Source organism: Bombus fervidus, chromosome 5 (genome assembly GCF_041682495.2).
Source record: "Bombus fervidus isolate BK054 chromosome 5, iyBomFerv1, whole genome shotgun sequence".
Taxonomy (NCBI): Eukaryota; Metazoa; Arthropoda; class Insecta; order Hymenoptera; family Apidae; genus Bombus; species Bombus fervidus.
This window is the reverse complement of record NC_091521.1, coordinates 16683304-16709952: the sequence shown is the minus strand read 5'-3', so window position 1 is coordinate 16709952 and position 26649 is coordinate 16683304. Positions and strand designations below refer to the sequence as shown.

Genomic DNA, 26649 nt, shown 5'->3' with positions numbered 1-26649 from the left:
ATTCATCACGATATAACGTGACGTGGTATTCCGAGGATTTGATTTTTCTTTTACTCGATTACTATTCATACGTCACTGTGTCGTTCGATTGGACCAAGAATTGGTAAAGTTGTATAAGTACAAAATGATAAGGAAAATGAAACTGTGTGAATGAATGCTGAATTTAAATGGGTAGAATGTTGGAGCGTTGCTAGCGAAAAAAGCTGCCTGTCTGCTGAAATGCGCCTCGATTTTATCTGAACCAGGGTTACTTCCGTTTGATGATGTGTCCTGGTGGATGTGGTGATTGCATTATTTTTTTCTACTAATTGTGCTTGAAGCGCTGGGCGTGTCGATGCGGGTGAAGAAACGTGTTTTTGTAGGTGTGAAAGTATTGAGAAAAACGGTTAGAGTTCTCCCTTGTCTGATTATTCGCTGATTGGCTCTGAGTGCGTGAGATGCATGGGTTAAAGAAGCTAAATCCACATAGGCGTCTGCCTGTCCGCTGATCGTCTGATTGTCCGCTTATAGATCAATTATTATCTACGATGAAATTTTCAACCAAGTCAACGTACTTTGACACGTGGTACAACGACAACGTTAGAATTTCTATATGATTTTATCCTTAATGATAAAAATTAGAAAAGGGAAAATGGTTATTGTACGTATAAATTTACAGAGGTTCATAACCATTCTTCTCTTAAAACGAAACATTTGGTTTCAAAAATGTTCACTGCAAAATTATGCTACGATCACTGGTTGATCGTATCGTAAGAATTGTCCAAGTTGTTCATCGGTTTGACATGCATCATACCGGCAATATCATCGTATCACGAGATCAGCTTAGTGTACGAGTATAGAAGTAGCAAGCAAACTTCGGCGTTTACTTTGGTAACGGTGGTAGTGCTTGGTTTCGGATACTTCCGGTTTCGAAAGATACAACAAGGATGGATAGAAGTTGCTGAAAGGAAAATATAATACAAGTTCGTAGTCAGATAAGTATGGAGTTTAGAAGGTTCGTTAGTCAGTCTATATGAAACATAATCTTCGCAAATGGAGTAAAAATTATGAAGAATTGTAACGATGTTTACGTAAAAGCTGAATTTTAACGAAGTTGGAAGTCGTGTTCCCGCTTTATAGCAGATGATAAATGTTACGCACTCCGTGATGAAAAATGGGAATAAACAACTAATCACTTATATATATATATATAAAACTATCTTTCATTCTTTATTTGGAATATTCTAAACAAATTTATAAAAATTACGTATAAATTTACTTCTTCGTATTACGATTTCTAAATTTATACTTTTCACAAGTTTAAATATATCGAAAATTAATACGAAATTGATAAATCTAAAAGCGGGTAGCGTACTTTTGTATTTTTTCTCTCGTAAATAAATTTTACAGTTTAAATATATTTTTAAGTGTATTTGTTAGGTGTTTAAATGACACTGATTTATTAGCTGGAAGAAAAAGATGAATGATACGACGAGTACTACATTTGTACCATTTATTTTCAAACAATACTACGGTCATGTATATTTAACAATTGTGTTACTATTTTTAATGGAAATGTACAATTGTTTTAGATAGACTTTTTCAAAACATTGTCACGAAGCATCCTCTATAAACCTCCATTGTTAAATACTTAATAACAAAAAAGTATTATTTTTTTATTTTCTTCAGTCATTTATATATTATAATGGACCCAGTTGCCTGCTAGAATCACATATTTTATTTATCTTTCTTATATGTCTAATGTTTGTTATATGTAAACTACTGTCTTATGACCAATATATGTCTTCTTGTCTTTAATCTGTATTTGTTATTATAATACCTTAACTTATATATATATAATTTATGCTGTACATTATATAGTATATGTATATCCATTTTGTGTATTTAGAAGGACGTATTTGTTAGACTTGCTTGACTATGGAGTCTGTGTCTGTTTAGTTCTACTCTTTCATGCAGAAGGCTCTTTAGGGTTGCTTTGATGAAGTTTGCCAATTCCCATACTGGTTTCTCTGTATCCGCTGTTAGGATTTGCGTCAGCTCTCTGTTCTCCAACCACCTCGGTCTAATTTCTTTTGTAGATTTGGGCATTTGGTTAGAACGTGACTCCTATTTTCCTACTCTACCTCTTTCTATAGTCTGCATTCGTAGATTTCTTCTATTTTGTGTTTGCACTCTTTTTCGGTTTTTGTAACCCAGTCTAACTTCTCGAGTAATCTTGCTCGTTCGATAATTTGTTTCACTACAAGTAGGATGTTCATATTCGGCTAATTAAATTTCTCCAGTTCATTTTTACTAATGTCTTTATACATTTTGCTATAGAACGAGTTTAGCACTCTCCTTCCATTCTTATCGCGGAACTTTTTGGAGATTTGTTCCGATGGTCCTTTTTGTGTTTCTACTTGCACCTTTATATTTAATAGGTTTACATTTTCTCTATCGTACCGCTGTAACGTAGTTTTCAGCTGGGTGGCCTAATTTCTCCTTTCGTCTGGTGACTTTCTGTTTAATAGTATCAGTTTTTCCCAACATCCTCTTGGGTAGCTTTGTTCTGTCGTATTTCATATTTTTGTCCGCTATTTTGTTAGCAAGAAAAACGTAAATCATTAGCGAAAGCTCATAGAAGACTTTCACGCTAATAAAACCGAAGAACGCACTGCGATCGTGCCATCTCATTCCACGTTCCACTGTCATCGTTTCCATTATCGCGCGAATTCGCTTCTCTTTTGTGAAAAACAAGCAACCGCTCCAACAAACCAGCAAACTGCCGTGAACTCGATATTCAACGACATCTACTTGCCAAGTTTCATTAAATTCAATTCCATTAGAAGCGCCGTACGCGCCAAGTAATCGACTGTATTGTCGAAAACGATCGGTAGATGTTTACGCCTCGAATCGCGCGCAACACGACGAAATCGATAATCCAGGTCGTAAGAGAACAGATACGGAAGATCACCCTTAACCAGTCCCTTCCACTCCCCCCCTTTAACCCAGCGCGAGGTCGCTATGCAAATGTAATCATATTGTTTCGCGAAATGGCACGCCAAGATTATCCTCAATAGCAGCCCGGCGTACAATGCTTAAGTGATGTAGCTGTTTATGAAGTGCCTTCCAAGATTTGCATATCGACCAAGTGTGTGCGGATTACGCGTTTCTCTCCCCGCCTTCTATATTCCACGAGACTCGCGCTCTTGCGCCGTGTGAATTTGCATCCCTCAGAAGCAGGTAGGTTAAGGCAAGTACATTTACGAGAAGATGACTAGGCAAAGTAAAGCACGTCTGATTGGTTATTTCACACTGATCACTGGATACAATTATACAACGATGAATCTAATACTAATTACGACAGAGTATGGATAATTATTGTTAGCTATTATAAAAACATAATTAATTATGCGTGTATCTAGGATCGTTGCTTTGATCGAACGAGCGATATTTATAGAGAAAGTCCTTGTACGTTGTATAGAGATATAGCTTAATTTAATTTCTAATTACTACTGCAAGTAAAAATTTTAAAATCGTTTATAATTAGTCCACGCAACAAAATTAGATATATTTGCGAGCAAGCATTTCCCTGGTTATACGCTCGTTACTTTATGTATTATACTAACGAGAGGCGTTTCACTTTTATCCTCCATATATTTCACGAAATTTATATGGAATAACATTGCATTCAAATATAGCACAATAAAACTAGCGAAAATTATTTTTCATTGAAATATTCGACGATAAAAGTACCAGAAATCATTTTCAATTCATATCCACGGCTATATAATACGCAGCCATGACGTGATTTTATCAAACAGCCACAAATCTACGGCACAGACAGCATCATTGTGGCGCACAACAATGTGGCTCCATTATATTGTCAACACTGGCATTAGCTTCATCAAGTACAAATATATCTCAACACCTGTCTATTCAGCTCAACAGCAATTCGTAACTTACGATGCATATTATTAAATTTGAGCTTCTATTAATTGACATAATTATCGTTTAATCTTCTAAATATTCTTTAATGTACCGAGATTCTTATTTAGTTAGCACACTAACAATAAGAGGATTTAATGATCGTGGAAATGAAAAACAAAGTGTATTTGAATATTCATTTCGAAATAAACTAGCTTGAATGTAAAATAGCGAAATTATATTTGTATTGTTTTATAGAGTCATTTCGAACTGAAGAGCTTTCTGGCGTCACAAAACAAAGTGGATTGAATAAATTACGTTGCAACTTCTACTACAGTTCTACTATTTTAGTATCAACTACTTTTGAAGTGACAATCATAATGCTTTTTTCTTTAATTTATTCTTCTTCTATTAACAAGTATAAATCGATCATTTCAATCATTTTGGTAGTTAGAATATTGAATGTAAAATCGAATAAAATAAAAAAATGACACGATTTATTAATATAAATTTTTCAGCTACCAAATGTTAAGCGATTAAAAATTTCCTTTCTCACACCCCGAAGGAAGATAACAAATATTCCTTGTAATTATCGTTTCGTGTTAAAAATAGCAAACGTAATAAAATATTTCGTAATAAAAATAATATAAATAATTCTCCACTCGAGCATTTTTCGGATTCACGCAAAAGTACAATTTTTCGATGAAAAACAGAATCAATGTACATTTTTGCGAGACGTACGGCTACGTCTTGGGTTATTCATCGGAGAAGTTCGATACGGAACCGAGTGTAAGAAGTTTAAACGTGGCGAGCTTATCGCGCCGCGGTTCCCTTCTTATAGTATTTTTCCGTGACTTATGCGAACACATATCGGCCGGTGATCCAGCATTTTCGCGCCGAGTGTCTGTAAACCACGCTATCCCTGGCAACTTTATAAAATATCGGCCATTTCAACTTCTCCTACGTACTTGTAGCACCGCGGTTTCCAGGTATTAATCGCGTTATAAAATTGATCACTGCTACGCTCAGGCCGCGAAAATCAACCGCGAACGAGCATCCCTTACTTTGGAAAATTTTATTAAACCTTGTACGATTATGTTCGGATCTAGCAATATTCCGCTCTTTCTTAATATTTTATTCCGCGTCTTTTGAGGTTGTTTGGAAATATTGCAAATTAAAATGTATTATTTATATTCGCTGATGTACCATACGACGACCAATCATTGATTATCTATTTGATCGAATTAGTAATATTCTTTAATGAGTCTATAGTTATGAAACTTTAATTAACAAATCTTTGTGCTATTTACCTAGTTTGAAGATGAAACGTTCGCTCGAGGAGCTTCCGGAGAAGACAGCAGGATCACGGTACCAAGGGTATTTCAATCTGTAACAAAAATTAATCCATAATTAATGACGAGAAACAGTTATATAGAAAAGATCAGAATGAAGTGTCGATACATTTTTACAGCCACTGTAATTCCCACATCTCGATCTTCCTAATCAAGAAAATATTAGAAAAAATGTAAAAGAAATCACAGAATATTTACAAACGCTACGTTCCATCAATCGCTGCTCTTGTGACGAAAATCCACGGAAAACCAAAATGCTGGAAAATGGAATGTACACGCGAAAGCGCTCGTATCTTAATCGCTGCTACAAAGTGCGGATTTCAATCGACAGAGAAGGTACCGATACCCTGCCGTACCTAATTGGTTCTGATCGATCCGACCCTCGTACTAATTAGTAAGGACGAGTTGTTAACGAGCCTGCCCCGTCGTTTGGCTACAGAGTAGTACGAGGTACAGCCAGCGCGTATGAGAGCAGAGGAAAAGAAGGAAACGCGGCTGGGCGGAAGCGGGTGTCGCTTCGGGCGAGAAGATGATTCTACAGAGCGATTCACGTGGTTGGAACAAGCGTTTTTCGCTTCCTTTTTTTCCCCCCTTTCTACCTTTTATTCCCTTTATGTTGTCAGCGGAGAAGGAAGTTTAGAAGAATATGTTTGGAAGGAAGGGGTGATCTCTGTTTCTCTCTTTTGCAATGTCTGTTCCTACATTTTTGTAGGTTACATTTTTCATAAAAATTTCTCTTTTACTACTTTGTATATATTTTGTTTTTAGTTTTACGTAAGTGGAAAAAAATTTTTGTGGAACGAAAACGTTAAGAAGATGATTTGAAATATTCCTTTTCTCATGCTTCTTGGTAGTCTCAGTTAAATAACATTTCTCGCAAAAACTTCGTTTTTGTGTTGCGCTTTCTTTGCTCTCGCGCGTGCATAAATGGAGAAGAAATGGTAAAAAAATGGCGAGAGGGGAAAGAGCGAGTCAAATCTTTTTACAGGTTAAACTTTTCACAAAAATGTCTTCCCCGTGCTTTATACCTCTTTTGGGTTTATTTTTGTGTAAACAGAGGAAGATCGTAGAAGAAAATATTAGACAGTAGCAGTGACTCGACAATGTTTTAGTAGCGTAAATTTTTTCGTAAAAATTTCTGTTTGCCATTTTGTGTCCTTTCTTTTTTCTAATTCTACGCACACGGAAAATATCTCTTTCGCTAATCTTTATTTACGTGCTTGTAGTTCTTTACAGATGGAATCTTTTCATTCAAAAATTTCTTTCTTTTATTCCCTGTCCTAAATGGCATTATAATTTCTATGCTAAACTCGACAAATACTATTTTTCCGGAGATTTTAAGAATGGATGGAAATGCGTATGTATAACGTAAAAAATAAAAATGTCGAGAAATGAAACATTCGAACGTTTCGTGATTTACACTTCTTTTTTTTTTTTTTTTCTCATTTACATCGGCAAAGTAGATTTGTAATTTATTATAGTTTTTTAGTTATTGCATTTAAGCGTTCGTTTAAGTATCCATCGCAATAACATTGTCGTATCTTGAATAAAAGATGAGGTGTTACCACTCTGAAAGGTACTCATTACCTCACTATTCTACCCTAATATCTTTACACGCAGAAGGGTAAAAGAAATCGATATATGGAAAAAAGGGATACATCAATCAAACTAAAGGAGTAATTTTTCGAGATTTTTCCTCCCGCTGTTACGAAGAAAATGGGGTTAAAGGAAGTGGAATTTCCTTAAACTATTCGGTTCTTTAATGCGCTACCAAAAATGACGTACGACTCGTCTAGTCGCTGCGTGACTGCGGCTATATACACAACGAAGTGCAATTTTTCATAACAAATATAATATAAACCACGAGAATATATCTTACGAGTCTGACTTATGACTTCAAGTCGTAGCAATGCATTCGTGAAATATAATAATTACACATTCCTGGTTTAAGTAAAAGAAATCCAATTTTTTTCACCACTTACGTACAGCAGCTTTCAGTAATTTTCTGCAATCTCGACTTATATTAATAATCATTGATATTGCAAGGTGAAAAATAAAAGAAATACAGCAAGGTTGAACGTAAATAATATCCTACGTATTATAAAACAGAAATTATGATTACGTTTCTTCAAATTTTAACTCGAGATAGAGAGTTGAAGAAAATGTTGAAAAATTTTGACGAAGAAAGGAAAGTTGAAGGATGGATTTTTATCCGTGAAGCGATAAAGAAAATCTTGTGAAGAGAAAAGAAGGTCAATCTAATCGCTGGCAATATAATTTCTATTAAGATCGATGTCTCGCTGGACAATTAATACGAGGCTATTTTCTCAGTGCTATCTGACGCATAAATCACAGCCCAACGTACTTGCAGATCTTAACGTTCGATTAAACCGAGGGCACGCAACTAAGTACACCGAGAAAGTTTGTTTAACGTGAAAGTGTCCCAGGTCTTTAACGATAAAACCGGCCGACGTGGAAATTGTTTTCGGGCAAATTTGTTTTTATGGACGTGAAAAATCGCTACTAAAATACAGCCCATTGTACATTATAAAACAATTAAGTATTCATAATCGTAGAACAATACAGTTAACGCATCAAGGATATTAAATCTTTAGTATTTCGAACAATGAAATTGAAATGTTCGAAAAATTCAAATCTCTAGATATTCTATTATGTGTTTGCTAGAATCGTGGAATTAATTTATCGAAAAATTGGGATATTTAAAATTTCAACCACGGTATTCATATTAAATCGAGATATTTAAATCGGAAAAATATGTTCGTAGACCTGCGACACGACTATTTGTTTCGTTAATTGCGAACAAGTAATTACCAGTCAGCAACACACTTGTCAAGATAATTCGAGAGGACTCGTTGTGCGTTTAATGCTAGCAAATGGGATCAGCCGCTTCAATTATCCTGGCGACACGAGTCGAAAAAGCTTGGCTTGCTGCTCATTAACAGGAATTAATTATTCGATGGAACATAAACCGATTACCGATGACGAGAAAGTTACTTTACGGGGGTTGTACAACATTTTCATTTTTTTCAAATTAAACTGTTTGTAAAAAGTGACCGATTTCGTGATCGAAAATCAACGGGCGAATGTATAATGAGCGAATGAAAGAGATTTAGCGATTAAATAGTTAATTTACAATATTTCCATTTAAGCAGAAATCAGAGGTAACTGGAGAAATGTATGGGCGAAAATTACGAAGGTTACGAATAGAATTGATGGAGGAATAATCAATATTAATGAATCTCAAATTCTGTTTCACCGTGACAATATTCGATCGCAAACAATGAAGAAATATTAGATAGAATAAAAAAGTGTAATTGGAAATTATTATGGATATTATTACGTCATCCATTCTATTCTCTGTATTTGTTGATAGTATCGGCAAACTTTCATTTATTTCGATCGCTATAGAACGATACATGTAATAGATTATTGTCAGCACCGAAGATGTAAAATTGATCAGGTAATAACGATCGATTATCTATGTTTAGAATGTATATATATATAGCTTGCTCGCTGAAATATTTAAGTTTTCTTTTCATATAGCTATGAATATTCCGTACAATGCATCCATTATATCTTTTCTTAACAGTAGGAATTTTACAAAGACGTAGAAAATATGAAAAAAATATTCAACGGAGGAATTAGTAAATTATCAACGTTATAAAACATTGAACGGATATGTCGGAATATTTCATAAGTGAGAAGGTTACGTTTGAATGAAACGTTAGCTGGATTTCAATGTTAAAATTAAATTGTCATGGTACAAAATATACTTGAAAATTTTCAAGTAATTTGAAAAATCAATTTGTTCGATTGGTTCGGCTGATAAACAACCGGCAACTCGATCGAAAACTTTCGCCAACTATTTGGCTTCTTTACGGTAACTTCGAGCACGCTCGTGATTTTTCTTCTTTAAAAGCCACGAGTCGGCTTCGTAACCGCTGCCAATGCGCCGTTTAATGCTTTTTCCTCCTTTTTCCCCTCGTTCCTTTACCGGAAATAAACGGAACACGTAATAAGAAGCTTTCCTCGTGCAGCTTGCGGCTCACACGTCGTAGTTTTTCCGCGGTCGGTGGCGCAGTTACTTGGGGATTTTGGTAATTAGCCAGGACGATATTTCACTAACTGTTACCCGAAGGAAAGTTTAATAACTGGGGCTCAGTTCGAAATCTCTCTAAACGGTTTTTCAACTTTCAATAACACTTCCGCACATTTCCACATCTATATATCGAACATTTTCTCCGGATTAATTATTTGCGATCTAATTGAAACAACATTTCGATGGATAATTTTGATCTTTTATTTACGTAATTTATTGTTTTATTACGCGCATTCAATGATTTTCGAACTGGTTTAAACTTTCGATCACACTCCCGAATATCGTGAAACCTGTGGATTAAACATTCTTTTAATACCCTTCGTAAACTGATTGACAAACATTTCGGTGGATAATTTGCATTTTTCATATATAGTACTATATAACGTGTAGTACTTTATGTTCATAAATTGTCAACCTAAATTAAATTAAATTAAATTAAATTAAATTTCTCTAGTCACTTTGTACTTTTATAAATTATTAATTGACTAAACAATAAATATATTTGCTTTTGATAAAGCTGCTCTCAAATTTTAGCATGTACATCGCATCTTTGACAACCAACCGAGAAGATTGCTATTAATAATTGATAAAGAAGATCGTTTCTTTCACAGACGAAGGTATTCTATTCTGAGTAAATTGACTCGCGTTTACGAAAATTGATAGATATTAATCGACGATTATCGCATCGATGTTACTTTTTCGGAGATGCACAGAAATAATTTAAGAGGTGACAAATTGTCGGCAGTTGCGTTTGAAAATAGACGTGACCAGATGCAGAGAGAAAAAGACAAGCGAGCAATGGATTCTGGTCGATTTGTCGACCGGCAGTTTCCCGTGGACGTTCGTCAACCTCGAGGATAATTGCTGTCAAGTAAAAGGGGCGCGATGTTAAACTATATCTCGTCGAAACAACCGCAATTAAGGTCGAGCGTCCCTCGAAATGGCTCTAATGGCTCGCATTACATGCAGGTTACATGATCGTGTAAAACGTCACCACGAGGCTAAGCATTGACCTACATGGATCTATGATTTTTTAAAATGCTTTCTCTTTACTAGTGTGTGTCGACTTTCAAAATACACTGGGTGACCTGGCAATTTTGCTAAGAAGTAAATTTATATTTTAGAATAAAGTTTTCGCATAGGAAGATTCATTTATCGAGAGAAATATATTTGAAGGTTCATCAGTTTCGCGTTTATTAAAAGGATACCTGTACGTAGACCGAGATATGTTTAAATAACGATAAACTTGCATATAATTTTGTTAACGAAAGAAGAAAGGAAACTAGAAAGTATCGATAGACAAATTATTCGATTCCATTAACTGCTAAAATAAATAGAATATTTCTTCTTAGTTTAGTTTCTATTTTTAAACACCATCCCTTCTGGAGTTCCATAAATTATAATATTAGGTTGTCCGGAAACTGTCTTTCTTTCGCAAACGTGTTTTTTATAACAACGTACCTTCGTACAAAAGTGAAACCAAGTCTGTGAAATGTCTCGGTGTTTATCTCAACAGAACAAAATGTACGTAATTCGACAAAATAATATAAACCAAAAAACGTTGTGCGTCAATTACTTCCTCATAAAACGAAAGAAACTTTTCGGACAACCTAATATATTTTCTGTCAATCGTTTATTTTCTATTTTCAGTCGACGAAAATATTCCATCGTAATTAGAATAAATATAACAGTAAGGTATTCGATCCTACTAACTACCAAATATTCTCTTCGAGTTTAGTCTTCGCCGTGTATGTTATTTCACGTTTCCGATTTCCTCCTGCGTGTAAGACCCTTTTCAAGTTTCACCTCCTGTTGCATGTCACCTTATACGTGCAATGAAGTATGATCATGCTCGCAGGTAATTTAATTTAAGCGAAGAGACACTTACGCGAAGTTGCTTCGTAAAGACACTTAAACGAAGCTTTATAACTCATTGATAAAAACTACCTGTTGCATTTGATAGTAGTTGATAATTGGTAAATGAAAAAGTTTCATTAAACATAATGCTACTATTTGTTCGGGTATTAATTCACGAGAGATAATAACTTAAGCTAAATTTGACATTAATCGATAGAAGTGGTTGGAAACTAAATAGGAGGAAATATATGTGTACATTTAGCTACCTCTTTCTAACAGATAGCTATTTAAATAGATTGTTCGATACATTTGTAAAAGATAGCTGCGAGAAATCTACAAACCTGAGCGGTAAAGTATTTCCAAGACTGATATATTTCTGGAAAAGGAAGCGTCCAGATTTGGTAAGTGAATATTTTAAGAGAACCATTCCACTTAATGAAATTTCGCTTAAGTCCACTCAGACAAACAGACAAAGAGGAAACTAGGCTGAATAGAGAAACCACTAAAAATGAAATGTTATAAAAATGCATTTTCTTGAATTGAGGTAAACGTGCTGAAGGTTTGCTATTGAGAACCAAACAAACAATTTTATCAACCAAGGTGGTCTTTGTTTCAGTCGAGATATTTTTATATTATTCCTTTTTTTTTTTTTTTTATTTAAGAGATAAAACCATCCTCTTTTTTTTTTTGTTGAAACGATTTCTCTAGCTTCAGTTTTAGAAGAAGATGTTATAATTGGCTTCTTGTAGAAATGTAGAAAACTCTTCAAATACTGAATATGACATTTTCTCATCAAATTCACTTTTTTATAATTTTCTAAACGGAAACTAAAATAGCGTTTGGTCTCGGTGATTATTCTCGTCGTGATAATCGATAATAACGAAAAGTACACGTGACGTTAATGTCATAATTAAAAAAGAAAGATAGAACCTCGTTACGAACAGAGAATTTTGATTTTTAAAATACAGCTACATTTTAAAAAAGCAGCCTCTGAAATGCGATTACCATAAAAATGAAGTATATCGATAAAAGCACAGATCGAAATCCAATACCTAAATCGATATCAATATTCAAACTATATTTCCATGTCCTAGTTACACGGATACTGAATCTACTGTCAATTTTTTCGCATACCTTCGAACTAATTTTTAATTGATTAATTTTAATATAAAGTTAATACTATATAATAATACATCGGTAGCCAAAAACCTCAACGTACAACCCCTGTCACATAATCATACCCCAAAAATTTCACTTTCTAAACCGCAATCATCCACGTCCAATGACATCATGAATTCACACCCACAATGCCACGAGCAATTAAAAGGGGACCGAGTCTCGTTTAACACGACACGTGTTACGCCAGTCAAGAGGAATGTCCATCGAGCATGGCAATGTCCTCCGCATGAGATGAGTCATCGGATCATTGAGATCTCTGCTTGGATCAGCCGGTTTATTGGGTTGAAGTGTAGCCGAGGAATCCGCTGCACTGTTGCACCCGGATCCGCCGATTCAAAATTAATGAGATTCGTTCGATCAATTTTTCTATTCAAACTTCAATCGATGCTTCGAAAATTTAATGTTAAAAATATAATTCTTGTTTATTCGTTATCTGTTACAAAGGATAAGTCCTTCATCCGATAAACGAATTATTCCCTTAACGAGAATAATTCTAGTTATATAATCTTTATATAATCTTTCCATTAATATTGTTTTCCATTAATATTTCCATTAATGTTTTCCATTAGTGTTGTGTTGATGAAAATTTTTCATTCACAAAGTTCGTTTTCAGGAAAACTGATTAGAAAAGACGAAGAATGTACTTCGTTTGTTCGATTAGCCTTAGTGCTGAAAATTTGATTATACTTTCAACGTGTTGTTAATCGAGGAACAGTTACAGATACAGTTATCGAATTCCAGTTCTGCAAACTTCGCGCCATGAAATTTCTAATCCTTTAGACTCTCTTAACTAAGCATCCAACTAACTTCTAATTAGTTCAGACACTCGCTAATAGCAGTACAATAAGTTTACTATTTTTATTTTAATCATAATGCTCGTCATTGTTAACCAACTAACTTTCCACTGACAATTTGTTTTATCGATAACAATAGTTAAAAGATCTATGATGCGTCTAATCTGTGGAAAATTCCAAAAACGACTGATCGTTCTCTCAATTTAACGAATATTCCGGATATCTGTAAACATCAACTATTTTCTCAATCTTTCTAGCAGAGGCTTAAGTGTTCGTGACAGTACGTTCCTTCGTATCAACTGTGTAACAGACTCGTCATACAATTTTTATTCTATTCATTACTCGCGGATCCCTTCGTCTTATTAAATTTCCCCAACGTCTTTATCCGATATTTCCTTTCTATCTGCCGCCCTATCCTTCATCCCCTGGATATTTCTTTACCGACTCGTCGCCAAAAGATCGTCCCAATAAGTCGTCGAAATGGTGTCACATTTCAAACCGGCAGCTACTAAGCAGCAGACTGCGCGGAGACTTGCCAAACAAGGTTCTCGAGCAACGGGCAAGTGTTAGACAAAATCGACGAAAGTTTCCAACAAGTGTGGAACAAACGTAACTTTCTGCGACTTTCTTCTTGGCTCGATCACCCGTGGATTTGACTGAGAACACTTTGGAGGACAGAGCGAAGTAATTTGTAAAATTTCAACTTTCCACCAAGCCATACGAATGTCATTTCTGTTTCTATTTCTATTTCTTATTACTTGCTTTATTACGTTATCGGTGATCAATATTCCTTGATAGAGCAATTAAATTAATTAAATTCCTTGAGAAATTACCTTGACAACTGACTGTCTTCGATGCTACCTATAGTCTGTATTATATTTTTCTAATGATGTTGTCATTATTGCAATTATAATTTTGTTGCTAACGTAGAAACGTTTCAGATTCGAATTGTCTCAATGCAGAAGAAGTATTTCGGAGTAATCTCTTAGGTCGCCCGGAAAGTTTCTTTCGTTTTATAAGGAAATAACGAATGCACAACATTTTCCGTTTTATATTATTTTATCGAATTACGTATGATCCATTTTGCATTATCAAAATAAAGATCACAAAGTTCGACAAATTAGATTTCAAGTTTGTATAAAGATGCATCGTTGTAAAAGACGTGTCTGTAAAAGAAAGACACTTTTCGGACAACCTAATATTAAAAAGGTACGACATCTCGAAAAATACTTACGCAATCCTTGGAAATTTTTCTAAATTTCTATAAATCGAGCAACCTTTTCAATTCTTTCCTATTTTGTTTAATTAAATCGCGAACTTAAGCTACTTATTCGACATTCCACGGACTCTTAACCAACTTCACAACTACGTTTGTTTTTAAGCACGCATCGAGAAAGGCGAACACTTCGTCCGATCAGGCCGAAAAAGCGGAAACAGAAGCGAGCAAGTTTCCTTTGAACCTGGCTCTGTTCTTGCTTCATTTTTCTTGCATTCAGCCAGTCTGTTCATTAAATTCGCATTTTCGCGCAGGAAATATCGAGGCTCGATCGAAAACCATAACCACCGACAAACTATGCATCGAGTCGCGAAGAGAAACAAATATTTTCCATTCCGATAATTTAGTATTATCTGCTCGTAATATACCACAAATATGTTTTAGAAATGGCGCGGCTATCAATTATCGGTAAATATTCATAATACCGAAATGTTGTCCGTAATTCAATATATTGATGATATCGTTAACATGCCGACAAATTCCATTTAATTAACAAATATGCTAATACATGCTACGTCCTGGGAACTCTCGTGTTATCGACTTCTAAGCAATATTATTAACGTTTCGATAAATATCATTGAACGTGGATAATACGAATATCAAGAAATATCGATGATCTTTAATAACCTCTCAAGTATAATTTTTATTTGTCCATCACGTTGCTCACTTTTCTTCGTTTCATCCACGAAAAGAACGTCGGCCTGTCTTTGCGAATCGGCGAAAGCTCACAGCCATCAGGTTTGTTTGCCCATTTCCGAAGCGGTTTGCTCGCTCATCGACGTTTTAACGATTAAAAGCTACCCACTCCTACGCTCTTACTCGTGGTAACGTGAATCTTCGCCGAGATTTATCCGTTTATTGACATCTACGAGATTAGAGGAGCTCTTCGCCCCGGTGGCAGAGCAACGATTTCCACGGGATCTTTGACCAGGATAATCTTTTCACCGAGAAAAATTGTTACATCGGCGCTTAAGAGCGGTAAACGTCGACCGACGTTTCATCTTGGGATGTTCGATCTCGCGTGATAGTTTCGAGCGATATTCGTGTCCTGCAAATAATTCAGAAACTTTCTGAATAAGGGATCTACAAGGCTTCTTTTAATTAATAAATATCAGTTTGCTGCATAGGTTCTGTTCGCTACATATATTTTATAAATTCGATATATAATATTCATTTGTGTGGATGCCTATCTTTATCAAAATCTGCGTATTTATTGTTAAAAGAACATTGCGTTTTTTACGACCTTCGAATTATTTAATCTCCGCCGTTGAAACTGTTTCGCTCGAAGAAGATGAAAATCTACGGACACAAGAATGTTTTTGAATTATTAAGAAACCGATCAGAATATCCAGAATATCCTTCTGAATGCTTTTATAAATATTACTATGGAAGAGGAACAAAAACTTTTGAAAAAATGTAACAAATTTCTTTTAGTTTCTATTTTTTGCTTTTTTTTCATTCGAATTTTTCATTCCACGCATATAAAATATCTTTTTCTCGCATTTATATAACAAAATAACACCGGTTTTTACCATACTCCATTATTTCAATACGCAGCAAAAAGGTTTAATTCAACGAAAAAATGGTGATCGAGGTAATACAGAAAGGAACGTTCTACAATAGATTTACAGCAACAGTATTGCATCATGCACGGAAATTTGGTTTCGAATGTAGATCGATATACGTACGTATAATAGAATATTCTATCCAATAATTTTTCTACAGTCCTGTGCTTGAATAATGCATGGAATAGAACGTAGAACGATAACGTAGCGTTAATCAGTATTATTTAGTAGCTGACTACACGATACGCGTAACTATCGAGATATCGTTCTATTACGCTCGTAAATCTCACTTTTACAATGCGAAAAAATATTCAAAGAGCAAATATTCCCAGCGAGCAAGACAGCCAGTAACAAATCACTTGTCATTGTACCTTATGCTAATGCTGAAATGTTCCAGCTAAAAATGCGACTGGCTCGAGTATCAAAAATTCAAGCGACGACCTTTAAAAATGGATACACGTGGATTCTTCCTAAATCAATGGAATTTCGAATGGACAGCTGTAATTTTGCACGCGGGGAGAAAAAATGAGAATAAATCATTTTTCATCTATGTTTTATAAAACGACTATGTATTGATTCAACATTCAAGAAAATACAATATTAATTTTGGTAAAAAAGAGTATCCTAAAATATTGGAAAACAGAGTTTTAATTTGATACAAAATTATTGAAACTTCAGTAAAATACGATATTGATATAACGTGAAAAAAGATTAAAGGGAAATATAGAAATTTCTATACAAGGCCAGAAAGTGACAGGTTTTTAATAATGAAAAAAATTGAATAGTATGATTAATAACATAGAGTTTTAAATATATATAAAAACGTGGTTATAAAAGCTACACAATAGAGGTGTTTCGATATTTAATGACGGATATTTAGTAACGTAAACGTTCGAAAATACAATTTTAATATAGAAAAAATAATATAGAAAAATAATTTCAGCGACACACGAATATTGGCAATATTAATTTAACAATATAAAAAGTTTAATAAATGGAGCATATTGAGTAATACAAAGTTACAAAATATAATAAAAAGTTGGCAATTTTTATTTAACGTAGAAAAATAATTCAAAGGTCACAGGAACACAATTTCATATCAAAGTATCGTACAATATGAGAGATTCCTCTCCCTAACATAATTTATACGAAACACGATAAAACGTAGTTCCAATTTAATAGAAGAGTATTCCAGCAAAGCACCCCAAGACCCAATTAACCGTGCAATACGCCATAAAATTTAGTCCTCGTGGACGTTTCAAGCGATATATCGTCACAGGCGGATAAAAATCCCTCGGTGATGTTCTTCGCGAAATTTGAATCTACTACGCTGCGGGGTCCTCTACCCTTCAGGTTGTCACGCTTTTAGCCACGTACGTAGCACCCGACGACGAGGACGTGGCATCGTCGTGGCGTGGAAGACGGAAGCAGGAAGAGACAGGAGGACGACAATAATTTACCACAAAGGCGAAACGTGGGAGCAACGAGGCAGGGGAACGGAAAGAAATAAATAACGAAGAGTAGCTGAACGCTCCAAGAATCACAACTGCGCTAAAAGGAGGTTCGCGCGTTTCCACTAACTTTTACCGCTTTTTTTCGAGAAAGAGGGAGTTAAGGGTGGAAAAGGGCGCGCGCGAGAGAGAGAGAGAGAGAGAGAGAACGGTGCGCCTAGAGTTTGTAAAGCAGACTCGAATTTTTCTGCCGGATTAACGCGATGCTCTTTGATGTGCTACTAAAATGAATTCTATTATTTGAAGCAAAAGGATTTTTTCAAGAAAGTGTCAGTGTAATCTCAAAAGAACGGCATTCTCGGAGAAACGAGAGGTACGAAATGCAATCGTGATTAAAGCAAGAATTTCGTATCCCTTCTCTTTCTAATTGAATTCTATTCTTAATTCATTCTGCAATTGAATTGGATTGGTTTGATCTATGGCCGAGAAGCACGGCCAGTATCTATTTAATTTATTTCATTGATGCGCCGTGGAAATAAATTCCATTTTGTGATATTGAAAGATGTCGAAAGATCGGAAATGTAAGTTTAATGTCGAAAAACTGTCTCCTTTCCCTTTAAACGTGATATTTGTATCGCGATGTAAACACAAAGTTCTTCAAAAAGGAATAACGAAATTTCCTTAAACATGGCAAATAATTGTAAACTATTTTCTACAAGAAGAAAAGAAAAAGATAGACGATAAATTATACGTATGATAAAGTGATTTTATACGTGAAAGGTTTTATAATGAAACTTGTCTTTAAAATTCCTTAGAAGCAATAAACCAACTTAATAATCTTGTGGTCCTAAATGTTTGGTTTCAATTAACTTTCGTTTAATACTATTATATAGAGGTGTGTGTATAAACTGAGGGTTGTTTGTTGAAGAGTTTCTTCTATGATTTTTGGAGTAAATTTTAAAGTTACATTTTACTACGTGATTTCGAGTTGGATAACTTATTAACGCAGTGGAGCCTTTCAGTTGAAGTACCGATGTTTTTGACTAACTGTCTATGACTAAATTTCTGCTTTCATAACTCTCTTTGAAGTTCTCCTGAAAGTTCTTATTTACTCGGTAGCAGTTTTTAAACGACTCTTTCAAGGAAATATTTTGTTAAAAGGCGCAACGTAGCAATGTCCTAATTAACATTTATATAGGACTAAAGTTTGAATAGAATCTTGAAACATCTTGAATCTTTTATTTTTTTTTTCGACAATAAGAATTTTACAGTCGATCTAACGCTTTAATTGCTCAACATTTTCAATAACAGTCATCAACCACTCTAATCGCTGCTAACGTGGAAAATCTTTTTCCCAAAGAATCGATCTTTTAATATTTTCTGCAAATTTATTACTTCGCAATTTTATTAAAATTTATTACAGCGCAATTCATCCTGCTGTCAAATGACCTCCCTAATTACCATTTTCTTTCACTTCAATAGCAGTCGATCTAACAGAATCTCTAGACAGTTGCTTTAAAGTTTCAACAATATTTCGTTACAACGTGACTCATCCTCCTGTCAAATCCAAACCATCTCCCTAGTCATAATGTTTCCTCGCACAAACTTCCCCAACAAACGTTACCAACCACCCAAATCCACTTTTCCAAACCAGTTTCCGCGATGCATCGTCGATAGCTCTGATCCAATTGGTGCGAGTAATTTTAATATTTCACAGACCGGCAGAAAATCTTGGAAGTTGGCCACGTGAGTCAAACGAGCCACTCTCGACTGAGGGGATAGTCTAACGCTTAAGTTTCGCGAAGCGACGACACAGCGACAAAAAGGAAATGCTTCTACCGAGTTGGCCGGCTAAATCTCGAACAAGCGAAGCGGAATGCGCGCGAGGAAGCACGAGATGATGAAATTCAACTGAACGTACGATCGACGTGGTCGTGAACACGTTTATAAACAAATATACCAAACGTTCGGTTCCTCAAACCGAAACAGCAAGTTTCGAGTAGCGTATTTCCATCATCTTTTTCAATTTCCTTTTTCTCGTTAGATCGAGGTCAAGAAAGAACATCGATGAACCAAGAGCCTTTCTTCGTTACTGTTCCCTCGATTTTTCCATGTTTGTCGATACTTCAAAAAGTATCGAAAAGGAGAGAAGCAAATGTTCGTTGCGTAACGGAGAAGTTGGAGTAGATCGGCTGCGGTTGGAAGAAATATAACGTAAGTGTAAGTTGATTAGTTGTTGCAGAGTTCGAAATCAGCTGAGAATACGCAGAGTGTTTCCGCTGTGAAAACGATCTTCGATATACAGTGTGTCCGCTTTATGCGGAAACACGAAAATATCCCGGAAACTATGATACAAAAAAGGTTTGAGACGAATGTTGCACGACATCGTGTCGATATTTGTTTCTAACTCTTACAAAATATTGCAATATATTGTAAGTTTTAAATACCAATCGTTATGCAAATAGGATATGAAGTTTGCTCAAAAATGAATACAAATAATAATAAAAATTCAATTACAAAACAAGAAATACGAATGGCAAGAAACCAAGCTACAAGAAACCGAACAACGATTTCAAATCTTCTCGCGTGAAATCTTGAAACGATAAATGTACAAAATATCTCTAAATATCAATAATCCAGAAAATCGAAACTATACCACGAAATCTAAACTCTCTATACAGAAAACCAATCTGAGCCGCGCCATAAACAGCCAAACTAAAACCTGAAATTTAATTTAACGAAATCCCTAAGCTATAGAACGTCGTCACATTTCGAATTTGCAGTTCGCGCAAACTCACGAAACCTAAAGCTCAAACTCTATTTGCCCGGTTTTCAATTAAGTCGTCCATTTTTGCGTCGCGACACGCAGAAGAAACCGCGTTGCCGCTTATGAAGTTGCAGCCTTAACGGCGCAGACCCGTTCGCAACGATGGCAACCGAAGAGACGGACGATAGTGGAAAGGGGATTGTCGGAGAAAAAGCGGAGATCGTTCCGCACGTTTGTACCGTGCAGAACCCTCGCGCCGCATTGGCTCGGAACTCGTTTGCGGGACACGAAGTTTCTACGCCGCTTACCTCAGGAAGAGGTGACTCGAAATATAAAAAGAGAACACGAGCGGTGGGCTACGTGCTCGAGAAATTAATGGCCAGCCAAGGAGAAGCAGCGACCCGCCGCTTGGACATCGAAACCTCGGTGGAAAACTGTTAAGTCTACCGGGGGTTGATTGGCGAATCTGTATTTAAAGAGCTTAAGGATCACTCGCAGGGGCTTTCTAATGAATTTTTACTGATCGATAAGGTCTACCTTTTTTGTGGTTTTTGAGATTTGAGGTTTACGGTTTTTAAGGTTTTGCGTTTGATATAGTGAGTACATTGTTCTTTTGTTGCGTTACTGCTGTTTTATTGTTTAACACGTCCGCTGTACATCCGAGTTTCATTTACTAGAATATCGTATGGTAACAAAAATTCTCATAGAATACGTGTCGTTAAAATAAAAATATCGTCTTTATATTGTGAAACTTTGTATCGTTGATCAGACGTGCTTCTATAGAAACTCGATGAACCTTGTCAGTGAAAAGGGAATTTCCGTATTACTGTGATTCTCGTGTTTTTTAAATAGTTTCGACTCTTCCACCTGATAGAATTATATTGATTCTGAAGCATTAGCAATATCGAAGCGTTGTCTCTTGAATGTTGTTTAGCGGGTGCCAGCATAACTCATTGGGCCGTTTCCAGGAAAGTGGATTAGACAATATGGCCTTTTAGAGCGCTAACTCGCCGCACCGAATTAAACCCTCTGGATATCTTCGTCCCGGTTATTAATGGCGCAAGCGTATTAATTAACCAACCAGTATATTAGTCAAGCAGTTGTTGGTTTGTATGGAATAGAGGATGGCCACTTTAGGCGTAATACTCTGTTCCGTCATTTGAGAAATCTCAGAAGTTACGTTGCATATGCTGATACGTAGCGAGTAAAGGTAAAAGGTAACGAAAAAACACGGATTATCAAAAATTGCTTCAGAAGGTGAAACGAATGATTGGATAAAACATTAAAGAAGACATTTGTCGACGATATATTATCAATGAGAGATAGTCGTAGTTTGACGGTAGAGCGTAAAACTTTGAATGTATCGTGAGAAGTTAAATATACAATCAGGGAATAAAATGTTCACAAGGCTAGAGAGCTATGGTATAAAACTAGAATAAAACTGGAATATACAGAATGTATAATAATCATTATGAGATTCCAATGTTTCGTAATTATAGATAGGTCTAAATATTTGAATATATTTTTAGATCGGTTTCAAATCTTACCAATCACGATAGTCTCATTACGATGCTAATGAAATTTCAATATGCTTTACATATCGACACAAATACACGATAAATGGACGTAAAAGTTCATCGTTGTTAAATGTTCCAACGTTATACCTTCCTGAATTAGTGTACGAATATTTTGCTCTTGACTATGAGAAAACCGCGTTACGGGGAGTAATTAAATCGGGGAGGGCGAGGAGTTTTAAAAGTCTCGGGCATTGCCGTGACTTCTTCTCCTGTCCGAATGAATTTCAAATGAATTTCAAATGAATTTCCTACAAATGCGGCCGGCGAACTTTCGGGACGGGCTGTGTGAAAGATTTACGACGCCATGGCTGGCAATAAAACGTCGCTTCACCGAGTTATAACGCGTCGATCTCGCATGAAAAAAAATCGTGTTCAACCCCGTCGCAGCTCAACTAACATAATTTACGTCGAGTTCAGAACGGATAAGCGGTTGGGAATGCGACGAGGTGATTGTGAATATTTTTCTAATGAGGTCGGTGCGAATTGGAATCGGTGAGAAAATGCTGTGTCGTGGAAATCGGGCGAGCGTAGTTTGAAATACAAAAAGAATGTAGTTCACCGGGGGATGATTAAGCGGGGAAAATTAGGTTTCAGGGAAGAAAACTGGTCGACGAATGTTAATAGCGATTATAATCGTTCGGAATAAAAGTACTCAAAGTTGATAATTCGATAAATTTTTGGCGAATTAAGAAAGAAATATGATTTAATAAAATTTCAACGAAATAAGTAGAATTTTTAAAAAATTTGCTAACAAATTTGAGGAAAAATTTTATGCTTTCGTTAATGTCCCTAACCATTACCAAAATTAGGCTTGTAGCTTCATCTATAAAGTTGAGGATGCTGAATAATAGTATAGTTATTATACATAACAATTATATCACTGTGTGCAAAGTAATAATCACTAATATCATCCAAGTACAACTGTACGCTCTCAAATTATAAACTACTTTTCACCGATCAATCCGCAATTTATCAAATAAAAGCCCATCCCTATAATCAGAACTAAAATAAAAGAAAATTTCCATCTACCAATGGTTTTAAGAATCTTGATCCGAACATAGTTTCAGAGCGACGTTATCGCGACTTGACAGGCCACAAACGATCAATCGGTCAGGATGGCGTGCGTCGATCATCGAGCTTTAATTACAAGCCCATATTATCGGCAGGCCAAGGGTTGGAACCGCCTGCGGGCTGTTTCACGTTCCTACACGTTCGTATCGCGTCAATGCGGCTCTCGAATCGGCCACGCCGACGCGACGGCGCAAATAGATTTCTCTATTAAATCGCGTCCTGCAAACTGCGTGCAACGAGTCACCTGTACCTATTCTCGTCGTTCGTTCGACCGATCGATCGTAATTGACGCGTTTGTCACGCGGATTTTGGTCACTGGAATTCCTAGCGAACCGCAAAGGGGAAGCAAGCGAAGGGGTGGCTTCTTGTTTGTAAACGATAGAATTTGAGACTAATAGGGGTGTTTTTCGAGTGACGGGTTGTCGGTGTTCCAGTAATTGGAGGTAATTGAAGGGTGATAGATGTGGAGCACGTTTTGCCCAAGTTTCAAAGTTCCAATCGGGGAAATGTTTGAGAAATTACTCGGCTTTGAAATTTGATATTTCAATTACAACTTTTTCGAATTATTTTATGAAATATAGACAACGGTAGGATTGTTTGAAAAGAATTTAAATCGATTTTTTTGCCTCGAAAACAGCAGAAACGTTATAAAAAAAGTTAACAGTTTTAATCAAACATGTAGTCTATACATAGAAATCAACGGGAAAAGTTTAGCGAAACGTAATAACGTTGAATACATTATTTAAACGAATGAAAGTTCGTTGCTCCAAAAATATAAAATTCATCCATTTACACCATTTTTCTAGCTGTAACAATTTACGAGATACTGAGGGAGATATGTTTACTACCCTCAATTTGAAGAGCAATTTCCATGCGTCCAGTGTGGAAGACGATCGATAACAAATATACGTATCGAATATTTTTTGAAAGCTACCATATACCGAAGTTTTATCATCGTGACGTTTTCTTCATTCTGACGAAAAGTTTATGGTATTCGGAATTGTACGAATTGTATATTACTTTATAGGAACGTCTTTAAGGAGGGTGCTAGATTTTTGTGTCTGGTTAAAAAGTGTCTGAAACGGTTTCGGACAGTTTGGTTTTATGAGAGGTGGACCTTGTGAGAACGTAGCAAATTACGAGTTAGAGACGCTCTAATTACTATTAATTAGGAACTACAGTATCAAACGAGTTGATTGAATAAAGTGGTAATTATACGAAGTAGAACGATAAGTCTATCCATTACGAATAGTTAACTATATTTAATATTTATAGAAATATTAAAAAAAATGATACAACTATTGAGATACGTATAATTTCGTGTGCTAGACTAGATTGTGTGTGTGTGTAGAAGTATGTGTTCGCGCGGCGTCTCGAAAAACAGACGAATGTAACTGTCCCGTTGATAGTGTGGTATGGAAGATGCTGAGACACGTGCAAATGTATATCGACGAAGATCCTGGAAATCGTTTATTAAATAAATCTAAAACTATTTTAATATGAATTCTAAGTGTAACCTTAGTGTTCCTTTACTGTTATTTCGGCAATTAAAATCCACAATTCTCAACAATAACATAAAACGTGAACCTCTAAGTAAATAAAATTATTACTCGATACTATAAACCAACACTTGTCCTTAAAAACAAAATACATTTATTAAAACATCTTCCAATACCATTTACGTATACCTATATAAATCTATATCAGTAAAAATAATTTCTACGAAGCATAACTCTGTTCAATTTTCAATAAAAAAAAATATATGGGAAGATTTAATTTTCATTACTGATATGAATCAACTCGTATTATTAGACGGAGCTATACAATCTCCAATTCAAAAAAAAAAAAAAAAAAAAAGAAAAATCGGAATAATATATGGTTCCTGTTTCGTGGGTGGTGTTAATTGAAACCAATAAAACAATACATCATATTTTACATCGGAGACCAGAGATTCGTGTTATTGTTCGCTGTTTGATTAAATTCCCCGAGGGATTTCGAGAAGCAAAAGTTGCGTGCACCGACGAGCGAAAGTTGCACATGAAACTGTACGGCGAATCTCTTGATTTGCTGGCATCGGTTTTATTCCGTAATAAATAACCGGCTGGGATTTTGGAGAATTGGTTCGACTTCCACTCGATTTTTGTTAGACAATATAAAACGTCGATGTAATTCACTTGGCTCTTTATTTCCTGTACGAAGTTTCCTGTAACGCATTAAAAACCCATCTAGCTTTCCATTCGACCAGTGTTTGTCATGCTTCGCGTTTGTATCAGCGAAATTCAACCGTTTAAACGTTTCAAATGAATTAGGACAGATGCGATGTTACTATCGGTTGCTCTGTCGCGGAGAATATTTTTCTACCGGATTTTGTAGAAATAAATGTCGATAATTTAAACTGGATCATTCTAGCCAGACAATTCTATTTCTTATCCTTTTGATAATTGAACGAGTAATGTAATTTTAGGTCTTCTTTAGTTCTTCGTTTATAAAGAACTTCTTAGCTGATACGAATTTGCAGTTGAGACACGATAAAAGTCAAATTTTCTACACCATATATAACGACGCGATGTTTAATAAATACGAAATATCAAATAAAATGACAATAAAATGACAATTGCAAAACGATCTACGAAATTCTATTATATCATAGGCAAGATGTTACGCTAAAGAGATAAAAACGAGAAAGAAGAAATCGTAAGGAAAGCATCGAAGAAAGAAAGGTATTGACATGGATATCGGGTATCCGATTAAATCGTTGGATAAGATGATACAGTAAGGAAATAGAAAAGGGAAAAACGAGGTCGAAGACGTTCGATGGAGGGTCACGTCAGGAAACGTAACTTCGACCCGTAAAATCGCGGAAGTTTCGACGTGTGACGATGATGCTGGAAACAGGGGTTGCGCGTGGCAGTGATCCTGAGGCCGCGGGGAAGCCTGCATGACGTCTAAATCATATGTCACGGCTTGGAAATACGCATATCAGGAAACGTAAACTTGATTCCTGGTAATGCTTCCGGCGTTGCGAGTTAACCCCACGAAGCTAGCAAACATACATAGCCGATATCCGCTCTCTCGCATGGACGCGGACTGCGTGTACAGGGTGGCTCGGGAATTACGTCACAGTCGAGTATCCTATGGGACTATTTCCACGAGGAAATCTCGACTGCGCGAACGATGCGTGGTTTACAGGATATTTCGTGTTAATTTTTTTATTCAAAAAAAGAAGATTGATTTTTCCGCTCAATTTGTCCGATATTATAAAAATATTATATCGTGATACGTGAAATATTGCAAAATATATTATAAATGGATCGGATGGTGCGTGGCGGTTCTAACTATATTTTGAGAAATGGTAGTTAAATCGGATTATAAAGTTTAGATTCAGTTTTTACGACGGTGTAATTTTTTGTTAATAGAAAAATGCTTGACTTGTATTATTCGTTTAAAGAATGGAGTTTCAGTTGATACGTATACCGGTCCAATAATGATAATAGAAAACAAATGATAAATTGCCTCTTTAGAGATGAAATTACGAGAGACCGACTGAAACTGTATACGGAGACAACGCATTATATCGCGACCCGTAATTGTTTCATAATTCCATAAAAATAGTATTCTATTCGTAGTCGAGAAAGTTAAGGAAATTAAGAAGACTCTTTTATAAGGTAGCGTAAGATCGATGTCTAATATTTGTCTCGGGGTAATTAAGCCAGAGTATGATTTTCTGTGGAAGT

At 35.7% G+C, this 26649-nt stretch overlaps 1 protein-coding gene across 2 annotated transcripts in view; it reads right to left on the bottom strand.

Annotated features, from left to right (window-relative positions):
* The window catches only part of Con (leucine rich repeat protein connectin), a 355327-nt gene that overhangs the window by 161403 nt on the left and 167275 nt on the right, over positions 1-26649 (bottom strand). For both annotated transcript variants that reach the window (XM_072003046.1, XM_072003047.1), the window contains one exon: positions 5217-5293. The gene's annotated coding sequence lies outside the window, so the exon portion shown is untranslated. The remainder of the gene's footprint in view (positions 1-5216; positions 5294-26649) is intronic.